Source organism: Notamacropus eugenii, chromosome 3, assembly GCF_028372415.1.
Source record: "Notamacropus eugenii isolate mMacEug1 chromosome 3, mMacEug1.pri_v2, whole genome shotgun sequence".
Classification (NCBI taxonomy): Eukaryota; Metazoa; Chordata; class Mammalia; order Diprotodontia; family Macropodidae; genus Notamacropus; species Notamacropus eugenii.
In genome coordinates this window covers 89,102,057-89,121,759 of record NC_092874.1, presented here as the reverse complement: position 1 = coordinate 89,121,759, position 19,703 = coordinate 89,102,057, and the positions used below count along the sequence as shown (strand labels likewise).

Here is a 19,703-nt window from a genome sequence, read left to right as displayed (position 1 = left end):
GAGTTGTTTTAATTTTGTCTGACTGCCTAGCACAGTGCCTTGCATTTTTGTTCAGTCATTTTTTCAGTCACGTCCTACTCTTCACCACCCCATTTGGGATTTTGTTGGCAAAGATAATGGAGTGGTCCTTCTTCAGCTCCTTGTACAGATGCGAAACTGAGGCAAAGTGACTTGCCCAGGGTCACACATCTAGTAAGTGTCTGAGGCCAGACTGGATTTCAAGACAAGAGCTCCTGATTTCAGGTTTGTCTATCCACCCACCTCCCCACCTAGCCCTGAATAGGCACTTAATGAATTCTTATTGATTGATTTTATCTTTGACCTCCTAGAGATAGGAACCCAGCCGTGGTTTTACATATCAAAGCTTCTGGATAGTGTTCGGCCAGATGGATAATCTTTTCAGGACTTGCTGTTGAATCTGATCTTGTAGACTTGAAGTTGTCCTGAGGCCTTTACTTATGAAGAGTTAGGTTCTCCTGTCCAACCAGGGCACTAAGGGATTTGGGTTGGCCATAGCACTCCCATGTCTCCTAAATGCATCCTCCTCCCTCTCCACCATAAAGTAGAGCTGTCCAATGCTTGCTCACCTCTGTGTTTACCTTCTCAAAGAAGAACAGATAACTACAGAACCTATTCAGAGAAATACCTCAAACAGGGTTTTGGGATTCTGTCCTTCCCCTAGCAACTTCCCTTTGAGGTTACCTTCCTTGAGGCGTCATACACCTGGATGTAGGTAGTTATCTGTGTATTGTCTTCCCCATTAGGCTGTCATCTACTTGAGGAAAGGGATGCACAGTTGGCATGTAGTAAGCTCTTCATAGATACATGCCTGTTGACCAACTAACCCAACGGATTCCTTTGGGGCTTTCTGAAAGGGTCGTTTAGAATCCAAGGTTCCTAATCTGGGAATAAAGGAGTTGTCCTTTAAAAAGTCTGATTGGTTTCCTTTGTAATTTCATGTATTTTATGCATTTAAATATAGGAGAAGGGGCCTGGAGGCTTCCCAAAACTGCCAAAAGAGTCAGAAACAATAAAAAAAAAGGCTAGCCCTACTGGGTGAGATGGCCACTCCTGCTGAATGAGGCAAAGTTGGCCACAGCTCACTTTCTATGTCCCACTGTCTAAATATCTAAGATTCCACTTGAATATGGCAAAAACTTGATTAACCAGAATGGTCAGGGGGTGGGGGCGGGGCACTTCCTAGGTGACTGAGGGTTAACTAAAACTTCTTTTTGTTTCCCCTCTTGCTGTTGAAAATTTTCATATAATTAAGTAAAAAGACCTCGTCAGCTTTGCAAAAGTAATTTTAAAAAATGGCACCAGAATCCCGGTAATTGTTGTTAGTGAAGCTTTAAAAATATGTCGGGGAGGGAGAGCAGAGGCAGGGAATAAAGCTCCAGCATCAGCCCCCCTGGGACCTCTTAACAAGTCCCTGATGGGGTTTGCATGAAGCTACTTACGTAGGTCCCTCGTACCAATGGCGCCTTTCTGGGCACCTTTCTTCCGGTCTCCTACAGTGACGTCAACGTTGCACTTCCGGCGGGCCTTCTTCCCCAGCCTCCTTCAGGACTATTGGCTCTTGCGCTCCAGCACATCTGCTTTAAAGCCCCGCCCCACCAGAATCCCCGCCCCTGTTGCCAAGGTTACGGCTGTGGGCTCTTCTGATTGGCTCCTCTCTGGAGCTCGTGCTGCACCCGGAAGGAAGGCCTCCTTGAGCCCGCGCTCTTGTGAGTGTCAGTCTCCTGAAGAGCAGAGGGGCCATCACGCTCCAGGGTGAGCTCTGGAGACTCGGACCCTGAGGGCAATCAAGAGGAATACCAGCCAGCTTTGGCAGCGTCTTCTATGCTTGAGATTGCCCTGGCAACAGACTTCTATCGTAACACCAGCCTAGGTAAGAAGGGAGAAGCTCATCCGCCGGAGTCTGGCCATGTTTCTGACATCTGCTTGGGTAAGTGTGGGGACACTCATCGCCAGGAGAATAGGCTGGCCCGTTGGGGATGAAGTCTTTGCCTGTGGTAGGAAAAAAAATGAGAGAATCTCTTTTAGTTCTGATCTTGTCTTCATGGATAGCTTCAGAGTTGTAGGAAAGGGCAAAGGGAAGTGAAAAATCACCATTGTTATTCTGTCTAAAAACATTGAATTATTTGCTGGTACTCAAAATGGGAAACTCATGTTCAGTGAGCAGAGAGTTGAAATGATAAATACTGAATAACATAACCAAAAATGAAATTGTATTTTAACAGACAGGGAATAACCTTCTACTTATGTGGGAGCCATTTATGAACCAGTGCATTCATACCACTACTTTGTCAAGAGCAAGTCTTAAAATTAATACAAAGCCAGGAGGATAAAAAGGAAAAAGCAATATAAGTATATAATTAAAACAATTCCAATTGAACGTATTGAAGCAAATTATTGTACAAAATGAGATGGATGGAGGAAATGACATGAACAACTTATAATAATAGTGTCATATAGAAGTTTAAGCAATGTAAGTAAAGAGATTAAAAAATACCTAAAACTTTTAATCAGTAAACACTTGACTTACTTGCTAATCAAAAGGATATGGCAGCCAGGAGACTATATTTTAGAATGTAAACTCATTTGTAAAATACACAGAGAAGGGTAGAGGAAAATTAAGCACATTATTTCCTCAAAAAACACTGAGAAGTAGTGGAAGGAAAGACTAATTTAAATAAAGCTTGATCAACGACTCAGCTAATTCAAAAGGAAGGCAACAAAGGAGTGAAAGATGGAAAAGATCTGCAAAGATTTTTGTAACAAACCTTTCACTCTCAAAAGCAAGTGCTGCCATATTTGGACTTGGACATCATCATCCTGGATGGGCGTATAGAGTGAGAGGAAATGACATTAGAGAGAACAAAAATGGGAAAGCAGCTGTAATAGACTTAGTATTTGCAAAGGAGGCCTATTTTGGAAATAGAGGTTTTGGGGTATTGATGGATCAATTCTTAAGGTATTTGAGGGAGTGGACAATACAAAAAGCATAACAAAAAACTCTCAGGATTTATTACTATAAAAAAGGAGACTTAGAGACCATGAATATCAATTACTCACATGCCTTCTTTTACAACTACATACAAATTTTATGAGAATATCCTATGTATCCATCAAGAGTATCCTTAATGAAGGTAAGGGAATAGGAAGGCTTTGGCAGGTGATATTCCACAATAGGCCATATCTTTACCATCATAGAGTTGTCTGGAAAGCATAAAGAGTACAAGATTTCGTGATTGACTATAAAAAAGCATTTGATTCTGTAGGGTAAAATGCTGCCTTTAATACTTTTCTCCAACAAAGTGCCTCCCACACATATGTCAAAGTTATACAAGATTCATTGAGACAGAACAGCTAGACCCAAACTAGTGCATGACCATAATCCTCGCTACTAAGGGGATATTCAGAATGGCAGATCTCCTGAGCTTTGGAGTTCTGAGCTTCATTGTGGGCCAACCACAGAATGGATGTCCTTGCTAAGTCTGGCATAAATGTGGTAAAGCCCTGGGAATTAGAAGTGATGGTGATGCACTAGATTAGTAAAGAAGGGGTGAATGGAGCCTTGTGGATTTTTGTCTTTGCTATTAGACTGTAAACTCCTTGAGGACAAGGAGTGTCCTTTGCTCTGTTTGTATCCTCCACACTTAGCACAGTGCCTGGCGCATAACATGTGCTTACTAAATGTTCATTGGTAGGTAGATTTTAACCTCCATTTTGTCTTTTGTGAAATAGGGATAATACTTACCTTATGGGGTTATTGTGGTATGGATCAAATAAGATAATGTGTAAAGTACATAGCAAATATTAAAATGCTTTATAAATGTGAGCTATTATTATATCTTATAATATATCTTATATCTTAACATCTTAATAGTCTCTTACTTAAGCTCTTTGAGGTCAGAGATCAGGTCTTATTTATTATCTGTCTCCTAATGCCTAGGACCATGTTTAATCATCACTGAACAAATGAATTCATGTTAGCCTCCTCTCGTTTTGCTCCTTCCCTCCTTCCTCAGAACCACCACCCCCTCTCCTCATAACACTGGGCCAAGAGAGCTTTAGGATATTCCTGCTACCAGTACTTAACTCCATCTCTTACCCAGGAGTGGCAAAATGGGCCTGAAAGGAGAAAAAAGAAAAGCTTTGTTTCTTCTCAGGCTCACAGCATCATCTTTATCAGGGAGCCTTACCCATTGTCCTGTAGATGGAGCAAAGAGATGACCCCTTTGTGTGGATTAGGTGGGAATGGGCCCTTGAACCAGACACATCTCTCCACAGTTCTGTCTCCTCCTTCCCTTTCTGAGTTACTGTTTATGGGCACTCCTTCCATTTTTCCCATTGAAAGTAAAATGTTGGAGACTAATTTTCATAAGAAGTTTGTGAAATCAGGTGACTTGAGACTGCTTTCTTCCCTTCTGATCATAGGCTCATAAAGGATCTCAGCAGTCATCTAGTTCAGCTCCCTCATTTTACAAGTAAATAAAATGTCCAACTGAAGCTGCAAAGTGACTCAGTGGATAGAAACACTGGGTCTGGACTCCAGAAGACCTGTGTTCAAATGTGGCCACAGATGCTCTCTAGCTGTGTCTTCCTGGGCAAGACACTTAACCCTGTTTGCCTCAATTTTCTCATCTGTAAAATGAGCTGGAGAAGGAAATGGCAAACCACTTTGGTATCTTTGCCAAGAATACCCCATGGATGGTACTGGTGTGCTACAATCCATGGGGTCACAATGAGTCAGACGAGACTGAACAACCGCAAAACAGCCCAAGGTCACGCAGGCAGGTAACATTTGAACTTAAGCCCTGTGACTCCATGGCCAGAGTTCTTTTCACTGCTTCAAGCTGCTTCCCACATGTATACCTTCAAGTTGGGTAGGAGCTAAAGGCATTAGGCTGCAGGCAAAGAGATGTTTTCCCTCTGTTTACTTCTTTAATTCTGACTCCAGTTTTACCTTAGCTTGATTCCTTTGTGGTCTGAGAAATGTAGGTTGGTATGTATTTTCACAGTTCAGGGAGTACAGGACACCGGTTGTCTATCACTGTGCTTGTTAGTGGTGGTGGGAAAGTCTGGCAAAATAGTGTTCCAGGCCTCACACTCAGGAAGACCTGGGTTCCAACGCACCTTTGAGACTTACTAGCACTGTCATTTTGGTGTGCCTTAGGCAGCTCCAGAAAAGGAAGGCTTCATCTTCTACATCCCAGACAGGTTGTGTTCTGCTTTGGTGAAGTGAATTCCTCTGCGTCCTCACTCCCCTACAGGACGGAAGGTCCCATCCTTGGTCTTTGTAGGGTTAACATCACTCTATGGAATAGTCACTGTGATCATTCTTAGCCATGTTTTACAGATCCTAATCTAGAGTTGATAGGACCTCGGAAGCTTCTCGTCTTGCCAATGGGGAAACTGAGGCGGCAAAGAAGTGATTTACCTCAAATCATGCAGCTAGTAAGCAACAGAGGCTGTGGACCAGAACCCTGGTTCTTTGACTTTAAATCCAGTTCTCCCAGAACACAAATGGTTTTGCTCCCTGCAAACATGCAGCAAGCTCCCAGGCTTTGCTACCTTCTAATTATTTTGGTGCCTTGCCCTTTTTTTTCAGCCTTGAATACAGCTCTGCCCCTCAATAAAAGTGGTTGCTACTTGTGAGATACAAAAGAAACATTGTGAGGGGGGAGGAACACTGGGTTCCTCAGTTCAGACCTCACTTATCTTTATCTCTATTTTCCATCAAGTAACTGGGAAAGAAACAAAGGTCTCTGGCCTAGGAACATCTTTTAAAAGAGAATTTGCTCCCTCCTCGCTTTGTTTGAATGGGTAAACCTCCTCACTGTTTGCCCTTGAAGCTGTTCTAACAGAGCAGGGCTGTTTTATCAATCTGAGCAGCTTAGTAAATGGAAGGATTTCCCTCACCTTCCACCAGTCTTCTGTGACATCGGTGGGGGTGGGTGGCAGGGCGAGCCAAGGGTTGGTGGGGGAAGGGTGGTGGGAAGTTGACCTCCCATAGACCCTCAAGACAAAGACTGAGGGTGGGGGGTGGGGCCAGGCCTTGAAGCCAAGACAAACATTAGCGGTGGTTACCATCTTCAGAGTACATGGTGCAAGAATTTGAGAACTCTCTCAGAAGGCCTGGAGAATGAACCCTGTGCATTAGTGCATCATTTGCAGGGATTTAGATTTCTTTTTAAGGGGAAGGGGAACTGCAAAAGATCTATGAGGGCATCCAGCTTCATTTTACAGAGGAGGAAATGGAGACCCAGAGAGGTTCAATAATTTGTCCAAATAGATGGTAGAGCTGAGATTGGGGTCTCCAAACCTGCAGTCAAGAGCTCTTTCCAGTCTACTACACTGCTTCTGATGAAGTAGATAGAATCAAGAAGTGGATGGAATCAGGACATTTAACCAACACTGTGAACTTGGGTACATCACTTCATGTGTCTGAGCCTCAGTTTCCTTGTCTATGAAATGCGGATAATGATTCTTCTAGTATTGCCCTCACTGGTTGTTCCCAGGTTTGGGTGATATAATGTGTATAAAAGCACTTTGCAAACTTCAAAGGGCTATGTAAAATGTCAGCTATTGTTAGAAGCCAATTATTAATCACTAAGGGAACTGTCAGTGGCCTGTGGAGACTGTGGATTAGAGTTGCCCAAATTAAAATCCATTAGCATTCTCCAAAATCTGACAGCTTAGGTGGGCAGAGAATTGTATGAAACTTAGAATTGTGCAAGTTCAAATTTCCTGCGAATTGTATGGAACTGACCCCTTCAGTCTCCTGGGCTCTGATGGCTCATTCCAAGGAATAATACCGTCCTATGAACAAAAAAAGAGGTTTGAAAGCCTCTGCTTTAGTCAGTGGTTCAAGTGCATTGCCTGAAACTTTTCCTCCAAGTTTTTATTAACAAATTGCTGCCTTTAGGATTTTGCATTTCATCCCCACCCTCATCAAGAGGTCCAAGATGCAGTGAAATGAACAGAAGGCAAGGAGTAGGACTTAGGGTAAGGAGGAGAGGAGGACTTAGCTAGTACTGTCTAGTGTCAATCATCAGCCATGGGCTGGCTCTATCCACCTGGAAGGAATGCATATTACCATGAAAAACACTTGAGTTTGGAGTCTGCAGCTGGGAGGTTGAATCTCTATTTGTTAATTGTGTGGTCTTAGGCAGCTCATCAGCTCTCTGAGCCTTTATGTTCTCATATGTAAAATGATAAGATTGGATTAGATTTTCTGTCAGCTTTTTTTTCCTAATAATAAAACTTACAATCTGAATTTGTTATTTAACAGACAAGGCAATAGGCCTCGAGGGGATGTAGTGGCTTACTCTGGATCATATAGCTAGTTCATGGCAAATCTGGGACTGGAATACAGGTCTTTTACCTCTTAGGGTGGTGATTTATTTATTTTTTTCTATGATATCACACTGAAAGTTGGTTGTATTCAGGAATTCATTTCAACAAGTGTGTATTTTCTTTGTATCTGGCACTGTGCTAGACATTGGGTATACAAAAAAAAAAAAAGAATACCAAAGGAATCCTTGCCTTCAAGAATCTTACACTCTACTGGAGAAATGCATCGTATGTGCAAGTAAGCATATAGAAATTGATTGCTTATAGAACTGGGAAGAGGTCAGAGTTTTGAGGAGAAAAAAAAAAAAAAACCAGACTGTTTCTCTCTTCAATCCTAGTTTTCTACCGCCACCCCCTGGCACCTACCACTTTCAGGAGGATAGGAAAAAAGAGGAGAAGAAAGAAAGGGTGACCCACACGTTTATAGCCCTCTCAGTGGTGCGGAAGCAGATTTAAGGAAGTTTATGAAGAACCAAATACTAGACCATCTCCTTCAATCAAGCAACAAGTATTTATCGAAGAGTTCCTCTATTCACTAAATGCATTGTCCAAGAACTGACTATAGCCGTTGCTTTGTATAAAGTGATATTGAATAACTTTGTTGTTTGCTTCAACTTCCATATTTTTATTAAGACCTTAACCAAGGTGGTAGAGTTTCAGTGCCCCCATCAGTCAAATAGGAATCCTGCTTCAGTAAGGGATTCCCAAGCATCCTCTATTCAAGTCTTCTTCTGATGTCTCATCATGGAGTGTTCAGGACCCATTTCATTCCTTCCATTTCATACTAAAACAACAAAAGAAAGTTTAGAAGGTCATTCCCTAAGGTTATGCCCTGGAAACCCAAGTTATGTCAGGCTCTACCAAATTTGAACGATGTATGAGGCAGTGAACATCCTCTGTGTTTGTTTTCTCAGGCCCAGCCTGCATCACAAGAGAACCTCATCCCTGGAAAGATTAACCACTAGATACTTATTTTTTTTTGGCCACAGCAAATTCTAGAGAATATTTATGAAGTCAAAGAAAAATTGGGATCTGCGTTGGTAGAGTAACCATGCTGATGACATCATGGATCATTTGAGGTATATCACCGTTAAAGAAATTCTATTATATGGTTAAAGAGAAAAAGTATCTTTAACTTTTATTGCCAATGAATGATGAGTTTGTGACTACATTATAGTTCAATGCTATGGACTTGTATAGATCTTAGAAGGCATTGTTCTTGGGGTTTTTGTGTGTGTGTTATAGACCTCTGTGGTAGTTTAGTAAAGTCTATGGATCATTTCTCAGATTAATTTTTTCAGACATATAAAAGAAAATGTATAGGCTACCAGGGAAACCAGTTATATTGAAATTCAGTTATCAAAATATTTTTAAAAAGCATATGGACCCCTGAAATCTGTCTTTGCACCATCTTGTGGTCCCCAGTTTAAAAAGATTTGTTTTAGGCCACCTTCATTTTGCAGGTGAGGAAGCTAGGATCAAGGAAGAGGAATTGACTTGCCCAAGGTCAAACACATAATTCACCGGAGAACTGGGACTCGAACTCAGGTTTTCTGACTTCTAGTCCAGGGCTCTGTGTGACCTTGGGGAGGTCACTTAATCTGCTGGACCTTAGTTTTCTCATCTATACAATGAAGAGATTGGTAGATGAACTCTCAGGTCCCTTTTATCTTTATATTATAATATTCATCTTTCTGAGACTGTCAATACTCTATAGTAATTGTAAAACACACTGGTGCATAGTAAGCGTTCTATAAATGTTAGCTATTTTTATTATTGTTAATATTAGAAAGTACATTGACAAGATTCAATATTCTGTGTTCCCAGGTGGTTAACCTTCTAATTACTAGCCAAGCCAGACCTTGCTTAGTTTAGATACAGGGTGAAATTTGGATTCAGTCAAAGGGCCTCACTTGAGGACCTAGAGGGCCACATGCCGTCTCAGGGCCACAGGTTCCCCACCCCTGGACCAGACCTTATATATTCTAATGCAAGGAAAAATAGTTCCATGAGCAATGTAAAGACATAGTGTTTAGCAAGTTTTCTAAGTGTGAACGTGTTTCTCCTCCTCCTCCTCCACCTTCATCACCTGGAGTCAGGAAGATCTGAGTCCAAATCTGACCTCAGACAGTTGTTAGCTGTGTGACCCTGGGCAAGTCACTTAACTCTGTTTACCTCAGTTTCCTCATCTATTAAATGAGCTGGAGAAGGGAATGGCAAACTGCTCCAGTATCTTTGCCAAGAATACCTCAAATGGGGTCACAAAGAGTTGAAGACACATTCTTTAGCAAGTTTTCTAAGCATGAACATTCTTCCTATTTAATTTTTTTTTAAAGAATAAAAATGCTTCAAAGGCTATTATCACTTTTGACTACTTAGACTTACACAAACAATAGCGCTAACCAGGTGATGAAGGAGCCTTTACTGGTTAAGGAACTATGTGCAGGATTCTAAATTAAAAGTCAACAGGAAGGATTTTTAGCAATTTTATTAGGTAGAAACATTTCTTAGAAGTTTGCTTTAACTTATCCTTGTAAATCTATGAGGTAAAGTTTCCTGGTAACATAATACAGTGAGTTCATAGACTCATAGAATCCTTTATAGCTTGAAGGGTTCTTCGTGGTCATCCAACCCAATACTCTCATTTTATAGATGAGGAAACTGAGATTCAAAAAAGCTATGTGACTTACCCAAGATCATCCAGATAATAAATGGCAGAATATGCATAGCCATGATTTGTGATTTAGACTAGCTAGGAAGTGCTACAAGCAGTGGAACTGGTGATCTTTTCATGCCAATACAGAGCTATGAGGTAGCATGAAGGGCAGTTAGTCTGAGAAATATGTGAGTACTGATAACATAGATAAGACTAGGAGCTCAAAATTAGGCAAGCAGTCCCAAATTGGAGAATATACACATCTAAAGGTGAAACAGTGGGTCAGAAACTAGACAAATTATCAGGAACAAGGTAAGACACAAATACCAGGAGTCAAAACAAAGCAGAAAACAGTCAGGATGGCAGGCATGAGACAGTATTGACAAGGCAGCTGATAAAGAGGTCTTATCTTCCTCAGCGAGGAAGCTTCTGACATGCTTCTTTCTAGGCTAGTTGCCAATCCTAGGTTCCGGATAGCCCAAGATCTGCCAGTGATAGCAGTTGTATCTGAGCCGAGGTCTTTTAGCCTAGACAACTGGAGGAGCATTCTTTCTGATTTCCTTCCTTCCATTCTCTCTACCTTTATTCTTTTCGTTTTCTAATAGGTTTTCTGCATCACTTCCAAAATAACCTTTCTAATGCGAGTGCCTAGTCATGTCCCTCCCCTGGCTCAAAAATCCTCAGTGCCTACTGAATGAAATACAGAATGTGAAGAGCATTCAAGGCCCTCTACAATGACTCCAGTATATCTTTCTGTCCTATTTCATATCACTCATCTTTTTGCATGCACTGTATTCCAGCCAAATTGGATTGTTGCTGCTCTCTGTCGGCCTACCTCAGTGTGTTTGCATGATCCCCTGTGCCTGGGATGGACTCTCTCACCATCATCTCTGTCCAAACCCTTAATTCTGTTCAAGGCCCATCATGGATGACCTTAAATTTCTTTTGTCCTTATGGATGACCTTAAATTTTAATTTGTTTTACTCCTTCTAAACATTTGATCCTATTTTAACTTATGTTATGACTAAATATATACATGTCTTTTCACTGTTCTCCATCCCCAAGTAGAAGACCTTTGAAGGCAGGGATTACATCTTTTTATTTTAAATATCTTTATATCTCTAGCACTTAGAATAATTCTTTAATAAATGTTTTAATGGAGTCGAATTGAAGCTTTGGTGGAAGATAAGGAGTTAATCATCAGGTCGAGACTAGGGATTTCAGAGAGTCCCTTCATGAAGCTACTTTGAACTGAAGATGCCAGTGAGAAACTAGATGGAGTAGGTAAGAAGTTGGATAAAGAACTGAAATCATCAATCCAAGCAGGCCAATATGGAAACCAAGTATGAACTGAGATAACTGTATTGGGATCCTTGGACAAGATCAAGATGAATGAGCAAAATTAGAATTGAGATGCCAAGGGCAAAGCCAGGGAGAGGCTAGGCAAAAATATATGAAGCTAGGTCATTCTGCAGACAAGTTATCAAGTAAAAAGGAGTGCAGGGGTGTTGTAGCTTGGTGACCATACCCAGTTGTTGTCTGTAGGAGATTACCTTAGAAATTTGGTAAGTATGTTAACCTGGTTGAAATAGGGAGAATAGATAATGTTTCTGCTTGAATTTAGAGTCAGCAAAGTGAGGTAGCCATAAAACGGAGGCTCAGATCACTTTCTTTTCTCTACCATCATTCTATACCTAATTACCATTTATCATACCCCTGGTGCTTCATGCCAAGGGAACACTGTGTCCAGAGAGAATTACAATTTAGGTAATTAGATTCCTTTGACATAATGGAAAACTTCCACTTGGGAGTTGTGTTTGGACTTTGGATTCTTTTAGAATGGCTGTGTGTAGTTCTTGGTGGAATAGTTACCACATTGCCCTCCAAAATGTGGTTAAATTATGGCCAGTCGGTCAGTCCTATTCAACACTGGTTTTAACCTGTTTACATTCTCTTCCTTATACATGACCCTCCATTTTCCTTCTCTGTGTCTTTGCATTGACTATCCATCATATTTGGAATCATCTCCTCTTCCCCTCCGCCTCTTGGAATCTCTAGTCTTGAAGACTCAGCCTAGATACACCTTCTGAAGAAGGTCTTTCCTGATCATCTTGGCTGCTAGTACCTCCTCCTAAAATCACCTTGCAGTTATTTTATATTTCTGTTTTATATGCGTATGTTGTCTCTGCCTGTAGAATGTAAAGTCTTCTTAAACTCAGGCATTGTTTCCCTCTTGTCTTTGTATCTCCTGAACATAATACAGTGCCTGGCAAAGAGTCATTTCTTAACAACTTCTTGGTGATTGATTGGTTGATTGATAAAGGCATTCAACATTGATTCATGGATTGATTCACTCAAAAATATTCATTAAATCCTTTGCATAAAGCATTGCATTAGGTGCTTGGAGAGAAAATTCAGATAAGATAGATCCCCGTCCTCCTGGACATAGGAGTGTGGTACAAGAGTTCTTTACCTCAAGTCTGTGAACTTGGTTTTAAGAAAATATTTTGATAGTCACTTAAATATAATAGGTTTCCTTTGTAATCATATGTATTTGATTTTGTCAGTTTAAAGATATTCTGGGAAGGGGTCCATAGGCTTCACTATACTGCCATGGCAGTCTGTGAGCACAAAAAGTTAAGAATCCTTGGTTTAGTAGATCATAAACAAATGATTAAAATATATGGTATTATATAGTAAATGTATTATATAGTGAAAAAACAAAGTATGTCAGACTAGGGGAAGGGGAAATGAAGGAAAGTTTTATGGAGGAAATGTTTCCAGACTTGAATATTTGAATAATCCCAGGTCTGCACTTAATCTCTTTGCTTTCTACTTTTTGATCTCTCTCTTTCTCATTCTGAAACGAGGTCTCCCTGTCTTGCTCAGGCTAGAAGTACAGCAGTCACTTAGAGGCCCAACTCCACTGCTGATCAGCATGGACATTTTTACCTATTCTATTTCCAACTTGGGCTGGTTTGCCTACCTTTAGATTACCTGCTCCCCACGGGCTTTTACCATATTGGTACTGGACTTAGTGCAGATACCCAGTTGGATTTAGCCCAGTGGCATCTCAGAATTCCTGATCTCAAGTGATCCATCAGCCTGAACCTCCCCTAGTTGCATAGATTATAGTTATGCGCCATCATGCCTGGCTTTTGAAGATAGGATCACAGTGTCTCCATGAGTAGTTTGGCAATGGAAAGCTTCCTTTGAATTAGGTGAGCCCTAATGGTGATAGGGTGACTGTTTTCTTCTTTCTTTGCCCTTTTACATTTTATTCTTTCTTTTGGATTCCACCTCATGTTTATTTTCTTGTTCTTCAAGAAGGTTGGCTGGAGAAAGTGAGGTTGGGGGTTCTGGAGGCTTCCGTGGGAGAGGCTGCAAAGAGAGATATTGACTCAAGTCAATTTGATTTTCAGTTGTAGTTCTTAGGTGTTAATTTTTGGTCCATTTGAACTTTCTCTAAAGAAATTTGTTATCTCTTCATTGAAGTGAAATCCTTCAAGGAAGTTTTCAATCCACTTTCAATTCCTCCTTGATACTCAGAGGAGCAGAAATGTTAGTGAGCTTAAACTTCCTGCCTTGCCATATTCTGTGATTTCGCATAAGACACAGAGAACATCATATGCGTTCAGGTAACATTCAAATACTGACTTGAGTCAGACGAAGTTAGCCAGAATGGTTTAGAGGCCAAACAGTCCCCTGGAAACTCCAGATCTTGGAGCTTGATCCTATGTATTGCTCTCTTGTATTGAGCAAATCATGTAGCCTTTTGGCTTCTTGACCACAAAGTGGATTTAATAGAATTAAATAGTGCCTTGGAGTTTATTGTTGTTTTGAGTATTTTACTGTAGTCATCTTTGACTCCTCCCTCTATTTCACCCTTGTAAACATCCAGTCTGCTGCTAAATGCTGTGGGTTCTTTCTCCAAAATAGCTGTCAGCTCCTCATTTTCAGTTCTATCATCCTGGTACAGGTCCTTGTTATTTCACCCTATGTGCCGTTGTTATGTTGGGAAGTCCCTGATGAGGAAACTCAACTAGGAAACCCTAGTTGCCCAGGGTCCTGATAGAGTAAGTGACTTGTCCAGGGCTCATGCAGCCAGGATGGGCCATTCTGACTCAGGCTAGTTCTCTTGCCACTACCTTTCTCCTGATGACCTTTCTCCTGGACTAATGAATGCAGTAGTCTCTACCTTGAGTTTTTCCCTCTCTAATACATCCTAAAGGTTGTAATCAGCAGAATCTTCCTAAAGCTAGGTATGATCATGGCAAACTTTTGAATCAAGCCTAATTCCTTGATCTGACATTTTAGACCTTCCATAGTTAATTTTTAGCCTATTTTCCTAGTTTTAGCTTACTCACACTCTTCAATTTCGGGTAAATTCATCAGAAATGAATTCCATTCCCCTGTCCTTCATCCTGCCTCTTCATGCCAGTCTCTGTTGAAATGCCACCTGTCTTCAAAGGCTCAGTATAAGTAACATCTCATCCATGAAAACTTACACAATTCTTTCTTTCCCTAGTCAGATATGATTTTTCTCTCTTTTTAACTCTCAAAGAACTTTGTACCCATACTACATACTTATCATACTCTAAATTATGTAGGATCGTAGATCCTATGTAGTACCTTTAGAGATCATCTAGTTAATGATTTCTTAACCTTTTTTTTTTTGTTTGTTTATGGACTCCTTTGGCAGACTGGTGAAACCTATGGACCTCTTCTCAGAACAGTATTTTTTAATGCATAAAATGATATCCGTAGGATTACAAAGGAAACCAACTATACTGAAATACAATTACTGTCTACTTTGAATACACCACCACTGGGAGATCTCAGCTTTCTCAGTTCACCAGATACTAGTTTCTGCCACTGCTGCTTTAACTGCCATCTCCAACCCAGCTATCTGTTGCTATGGCCAACGCCAAAGCATATACTTGAACATGGCCATTGATAATAAACTTCAGGCGGAGTTACTCTTGAGCTATTGGCCATAACGTCTCCAGAGACAGCAGAAAACTTCTGAGGTCTGATCACTGGAGAGAACAGATCCCTTAAGTTCTGCCTTCACAGAATCATTCCTGGGTTCATGTGCCAAGGTGTTTCCTTCATGTGCCATAATAGCACTGGCAGTGAGTCAATGTAGGGGGAGAAATTTGCTAATGAGAACCTCGTTCTGAAACTCACTGGTTCTGGCATTTTGTCCATGGCAAGTGCTGAACCCAGCACAAATGATTCCCAGTTTTTCATCTCTGTCACTAACATTAATTGGTTGGCAAGTATGTTTCCTTTGACCAGCTGAAAGAAGACATGAAGGTCACGGAAGCTGTGGAGGCTTCTGGGTCTTGGATTGGTGAACCCAACAAAAAGATCCCCATCACTGATTGTGGACAAGTCTCCTAAGTCTTTCAGCTTTATTTTTATTTTAACCACCAAACCACTCCTTTGTATCTGTGGGGACTTCTCTCCCTCTTATTCTGTAATCCTTCTCATTTGCTGTAGTTCTCTTTGTTTCCCTTATACAAGTCTGGTTAGTTTGCAGTTAAGTTTATGATTATAAAATAAAAACTAAATCATAGGAAAGAAAAAAGTTATCCTAGAACTCCTTCTTAGACTGAACTCCTTCACTTTATAGGCCAGAATAAAAAGTACATCCTGTGAGGCCGATTGGCATGGTGGATAGAGAGCCAACCTTAGACACAGGACTCTTTGTGGCACAGGTTTAGAGCTGAGAGGGATCTTAGAGATTATCAAGTCTGATGCCCAGATTGTAGAGATGAAGAAAGGGAGGCAAACCTGAGAGCTTACGTGCCTTGCTGAGGGTTACAGAGATAGTATTTGAAATGGATTTATGTCTTTCCTGATGACAATTCCAACGCCCTATCCACTCTGCCACACCATCTCTCCAAAGAAGACCTCCACCAAGATCTGCCTCCAAAAAACACTGGTTCTGTGACCCTGAGCAAATTACTTCATCTCACATTGCCCCAGGCAGTTCTTGTAAGAACAGGTGCCAATCTGCTTCAGGAATTCTTCATACCAATTAAATCATAGGACTGTTCCAAAATAAAATTGCGTGGGTCATTGACAGATTGCAAAATCACTGTCCATCCTTTCCAGATAAAAAGGAGTAAGGGATATTTAGTAGTGATTCAGGCCAGCAGTTGGCATACATGTGGTTTCGAGTGGCTTGCAACTATACAGAGACACTTGTCTAGATACCAGAGCTAGAGCCCTTGGCAATATTATGAAGTAGGGGAAACTTGTTTTTGTCATCTGTGGGCCCCCTCCCCCCCCAACTCCTGGCCCTGACTCTTTATCCTATGTCTTTTTCCCTCTTCCTATCCATGCTAATCTTTTCCTAAGGACTATAATACCTTACTCCTGCTTAAGGTGAGGTCCTTCCCAGGGGTATTTGTATTTTATCAGGGTACTCTTGAGGACCATTTTTTCTTTCTACTTAGCCAGAGAGAAGTTAGAGATCAGTCAGAGCTCACATAGTTCCTCCTCACTCCCCAAAGTGAATAAATGAAGATTTGGAATGTGAAACAGTCCCATTGGCTATAGGAATCTTTCTTTCCCACTTCCTCTCCTCCTTTCCTTCCCCCACCCCCCAATGTCCTTGGGTGCCTCCTGGCATCAGATGTTTATTAGACTATGTAGAGATTGGAGGCCTTCTGAATAAATGTCCTTTTCAGAGCAGACTACTATTAGCTAGCTGTGTGACCTTGGGCAAGATTCTCTAGGCCTCAGTTTCCTCACCCATAAAATGAGGGGGTCAGACTAGATGACCTCTAGTGTCCCTTTTAGCTTTGACATTTTGTAATTCTCTTACCCAATCACAATAGGATCTGTTTGGGGAACCCGGAGCTCTTGCTTCCTGGGCCTCCTTCACAATGGCATGACTTGTCAATGGCAGTGCTGCTGACTTCCTTCCCAGATGCTGTCACCTTTATGGGGGTGGACTCTGTGCTAGTGTAGGCAATCTCAAATGGCAATTTTTGACCTTCCAGTTGGACAACAAAAGGATTTTCATTTCCCAGAGCATTGTGGGCTACCCCATGTTTGTCCTTCGCTTTGTCACATTGCTTAGTGACATTCAAGCCACTGACCACTTGGAGGTTTTGGGCACCAGGGCACCAAGGCAAGTGCCCACCCAGAACAATTGAAATTCTCAGGGCCAGATTTTCTCAATACCCCACTTTTGTATTTGTACAATTCAAAACCTGTAGGAGTCTGGGATATAATGTATTGCAACAAGTGGGCCTTTAAAACCAGCTATTGAAAATGCATATGTTTTGATGAGATAGCACATAAAACAGTGAATGGCGGGCGTCCACGCACTAATTGCAAGTGTTCATACTTGTTGGCACAGCTCTGGGCTCCACTGACCCTCCAAGGTCATCTCTCTCTCAGATGCGTCACGGGGGCTTTTGTGTATATCGAGATCCTGGGAGGGGCAGAGCAGGCCTGGCCCCTATCGCCTCTCTCTGTTCTGGCTGGCAGCACCCCAAGTGTGAGCAGCAGAATTTCCGGAACTGCCATCGGGGCCCCTCTGACCTTTGCCCGGTGGCTGCTGCTGCTGCTTCTGCTGTTTGCGTGGCTCTCAGGGAAATAGAAAGGGAGTGAGTAAAAACTCACCCACTTGCAACATTATGAAGCTGTCTAGGCTGCTGGAATGTCACGAGGTAGAGAAAAATGTGACAAATTCCCCTGCACATACAGTTTGTAAGCACTGTGGCATTGAGACTGAAGCAGCCCCAGCCGGTTTGCTTTCAAGTTTCATCTGAGTGTACTGGCAGGCTGGAAGGGAGAAGAAGGTCAAGGGCTAGGAGGGTGATGAGAACAGCGTTTTTGTTTTTGTTTTTAGGGTACTCAATTCTCCTTCCCTCATGTCAGCCAAGAGAGCATTTCTTAACTTTCCTCTATACCCATGTATTAATGGTGAGGGGTCCAAAAAGGGTTGATCTTATCCAGGGACAGAATAGGCAGCAAACTGTGTCTTTTGCTTTCGGGGACATTGGGAGTCTTCTTCCCCGTCTTTGTCTTAAGATTCTGAGCAGGGTTCACATGCACATCTTGTGGGAAGGGGTAGCACTTTAAGCTCTCATGTAGTACATCAGATTAGATGGAATGATTTTTCACAATTCTTTTTCCTCTTAGAGAGGGTATAGGGGAAAGAGTATGAATGCTTGGATGCTTGAAGAAATGGAGAAGACAAGAGGCACCATCGAGAGAAAAAGGGGAGTGAGCTAATAGGCAGCTGGAGGTGCTGAAAATAGCCTTTTTTTCTCCCAGAAATTTGCTGAGGTCTGGTGCTGTTTCATATTACTCCCCATTCACCCACTCTGATCTCATCAGGCTGGCCTGGTGGCTGTCTCTGCAAAATTCCATCTCTTGACTCCATGTCTTTCTTTATACTTTACTGTGTCTAGAATACATTCCCTCCTCATCACCACCTCATAGAATCCCCCTCTTCCTTTAAAGAATTGTTTAGGTGCTGCCTCTTCCAGGAGGCCTTTCTTTATTCCCTAAGTAGTTAGTACTGTCTCTCTTTTAAAATTACTTTATATAACTTTGTATATATTTTGCCTTGTTAATTGTACATGCTGTATCTCCCATGTGGAATGTATGTACCTTGAGGCCAAGGACTGGTTTTGTTTGTCTGTTTGTTTTCCTCTAGTATAGTGACTTTGACTTGAGACACTTGTTAGTGAGCACTGAATTGCATTGAATTGAACAGGTTTTAGAAATGCACTTATTAAAAGTCTGTCTATGCTGGGACGAGAATTTTGAAATAGACCATGTTGACTCAGTGGCAACTTGAAAGCATTTTGTAATGGGAGATGGATGAGCAGGATGACTTTGGGGACAGTTCTGCTGTTTAGACTGACCTGGAAGGTTGATAAAAAGCCTTTTGCCCTGATAAGAAAAGATGGAAAGATGGTATGGTATATTTTGTCTTTCTTTATAGGCACAATTTCTGGTCCTTCCAGATTAATTGTGTGGATTATGCCAAAATTCCAAGAAGATTCTGAAGGTGCCCCCAAAGAGCACTCATCTTCAAAATGGGACAGGTAGACTTTCATCTCCAAAGTTCCTTTTAAAGAAAAGGGCAGTGCCATTGAGGGGTGGCAGGATTCATCTATGGATTAACTACCACCCATAATCTGTAGATTTGTGGTCCTATGTCAGACCAAGCAGGTAATGCTGTACTGTACCCACTGAGGGCAGAGGTGACAGAATAAATAAGTGAAGTGCATTCTGAGAATTCAGAGAGGTGGACTTCAGCAAATCTGTAATCTAAGTGGAAGAAGAAGAAAAGGCAGTGGGGATGACTGAGGAAAAATAGACAGATGCTTTTTCCTTTTGTAAGAGCATATCTCTCACTGAACATTCATTCAGTAACTTAGCAAACATTTGTTCTAAAGCATAATGTTGAGTTCTGAGGGAGATAGAGGTTTAAAAGATTTGGCCCCTGCTGTAAAAAGTTTATAGTCTGGTTATGAAACACACTTCAAAAATTCAAGGATCTATGACTTTACTGACTAGGGCATTCCTTCTGCCAGTGGTGATCATAGACATCTGATAGTTTGGTAGGTGATCTTGGAGAGTTGTGGCTGAAAAAATTCACCCTGTTTGGGCTTAGCTAGACTGGACCTTGGACAGCAGATACATGCAT

The 19,703-nt window shown here is 41.5% G+C and overlaps 1 long non-coding RNA gene across 1 annotated transcript in view; it reads left to right on the top strand.

Moving 5' to 3' along the window:
- Positions 1-1,862: 1,862 nt before the first annotated feature.
- The window catches only part of LOC140532941 (uncharacterized), a 276,289-nt gene continuing 258,448 nt past the window's right edge, over positions 1,863-19,703 (top strand). Inside the window, exon 1 of the long non-coding RNA XR_011976743.1 lies at positions 1,863-1,948. This is a non-coding gene — a long non-coding RNA (uncharacterized lncRNA). The remainder of the gene's footprint in view (positions 1,949-19,703) is intronic.